At 37.5% G+C, this 2,500-nt stretch overlaps 1 protein-coding gene across 1 annotated transcript in view; it reads left to right on the top strand.

The window, feature by feature from the left end:
- The window catches only part of slc25a13 (solute carrier family 25 member 13), a gene marked incomplete at both ends in the record, with an annotated part of 55,447 nt that overhangs the window by 40,762 nt on the left and 12,185 nt on the right, over positions 1–2,500 (top strand). The window lies entirely within an intron of this gene.

Genomic DNA, 2,500 nt, shown 5'->3' with positions numbered 1-2,500 from the left:
GCTTAGAAAATAAATAAACACCATATATATAAAAGGCATGAAACTACCTTTTTCTTTACTAATATATCAAATCAAATCAAAGATACTTTATTTATCCCCGAGGGGAAATTCAAAGTTCAAGTCCGCTCATCTAGGGTTAGACATACAGACATTTACATTTGACAAGTTTACAGGACGGACTGATACTTCAGCCCTGCAGGCAGTTTTTTAACCGGCGCTGCCGTCAACATGCAAGAATGTTTTTCATTAAAATATTGTGCTCTTAGAATTTAATAAAAGGAGAATAAAGGCTATCCTCATTTAAAAAATATAATGACTGGTTGACCATTTTGTGTCAAATTTACAGTTTCTTTTAATCGTCCTGTAAAAGGAGTCTTGGATGCATTGAGTTTGATCATCTTTGCAGATTTTTGGTGATTTTCATGCAGTCCATTTTAGACTTAGGGGTGTGTTTAGGATCATCCATCTGTAGTAGAAACAATCATTTTTGTTTATTTAGTGCTTTCTCCACTCTTGCCATCAAAGTTTGTGGATATTTCATTGAAAGATCACAATTATTACAATATCTTGATATTTAATACTTCATCCAGCTTTTTTGATGTTCCCCGCATCACTTGTTGTTAAACAAGTCCAAAGGATGCTTTATGAGTTTCTACTGTCTACAAAAACATCTCTACTCATGGCAACAAAAATGTATCGACTTGTTTTCAGCATCATGCTTCCTTAGATGCTCAGAGGAGATTTGTGACAAACTGTGTAAAGTGTAAATCAAACACAACATATCAGATGTTGAAAAAATTTTGACAGGTTAACCATTTCATTAAAAAAAAACTTTTGCTTTTGAATTTGATTGGAGCAACAGATCTCAAAAAGGCAGGAAGTGGTACAAAAAAGGCAGAAATAAGAGCAGCTGAAGCAGCTTTTGACAACTAACTAGGTTGGCAGCAGTCAGTCGCATGACTAGTATAATGGTATAAAAAGAGCGTTTCTGATATGGACAGAGGTTCACCAATTTGCAAGAAACTGTTTTTTGATTGAAGTTTTACATGTGATCCACTCAGTCCTCCTGAGGGTCCTTTTTAGGTCGACGTTTGCTTTTATTGAGAGGAGCCTTAACCATCTGCTGATGGTTAGGTTAAGATCCAGCAGTCAGAGTTTGTTGTTTTTTGGTTCTCCTTGACTAATTGAATATGTTCTTTCCTAAAGTATTTTAATTACAAAACATTATTTAATACATGAATTACAACAAAAACATATAGAAGTTATCAAATAGGCAGACTAGCAGGAAGAGGAGTCACACACAGCATATTGCTGTATATTTGAGTCACACAGGAATATAAGAAAGTAAATTGTACAAAAAGACCCAGCACCATCACTTTTTTATCTCATCTAGTTAGTTGTTATTCATCTCTTTGAGCACTATTGTTGTTTCTCCTCTTGAGTACACAGCACCTCCATCTTCTCCTTCTCTGCTCTCATTAGAATCCAATTGAAACAGTCAACACTGTAAGGAACAGGGCCAATAGCCTCTTAATACACAAGCTATTAGTCAGCAGTAATCAACAAGGTTATTTCCATAAAACAAGTCACAAAGACTTGACTGTGAGACTGTGAGCAGCTTTGGAGCAGCAACCCCCTAGCTGGGTCTGGAAAGGGAAAGCTGTCACCCACCATAATCTGAGTTATTTAAAAAGCAGCTGCAAACACCTTCAATGAGACGATTATAAATTCGGGGACTTTTAGTCATTATAATAAAAGCTGCTCATTGCAGAATAAGTTTGATGCCTTCCCGTAAAGCAGGAGACAAGTACAATATATCATTCATAACCAAGCAAAGGAAAGAATGGGCTAAAGAGAAAAACAATAACAAACAGACCAGACCTATTTAAGTCAGAAATAGCACCATGGCAACCGATTGCTATCTAATTGCGATGTGCCACCCTTTTGCATGTAGCTACAGTAACCACTGGCAACTGTCGAGAGAGATGGACAAAATGGAAGAACATGAGAGAGATTGTTTGAGAGAAGGTCAAAGCTGGAGAAAAGGAGAGAAAACAACATTCAGAAGATGAAAGAAATGAAAGAAAAATGCAGAATACAGGTCAGAAAAAAAATCATCTAGGTATCAAGCAGCTTTCTGGAAATCCTGTCATGTTCCCCAACTTCCCAGTTAGCCGGTAGCTGTTTTAACTTTTCAGCTGCTCCCTCACAAAGCTTACCTGACAAGGCAAACACTGCCAGTCTGAGCTTGCTGCTGTGTCACAAGTACAGGTTTAGAGGGTGAGGTGAATTGAGAGGTCAGATAGAAAGAGATGTCAGAAGCCCTGCAGGGTCTTTGTGGTAAAGAAAAACAGCTGATTGCATCAGCTGGCTGTCTCATCCCCTGCTGCTCAGTCCTCCTGTTTACATGTTTGTTTTAAAGTTGGCTGTCCTGGAACATTAATTAACTGCACGATGTCTTTTAAATGTAAAGCAGTATTTAGATTCTCACGTTAGCACA

The sequence above is a fragment of the Telmatherina bonti genome (assembly GCF_933228915.1).
Source record: "Telmatherina bonti genome assembly, chromosome: 19".
NCBI classification, from domain to species: Eukaryota; Metazoa; Chordata; class Actinopteri; order Atheriniformes; family Telmatherinidae; genus Telmatherina; species Telmatherina bonti.
Note: the sequence above shows the minus strand (reverse complement) of the source record. Positions and strands in the feature narration are given on the sequence as shown.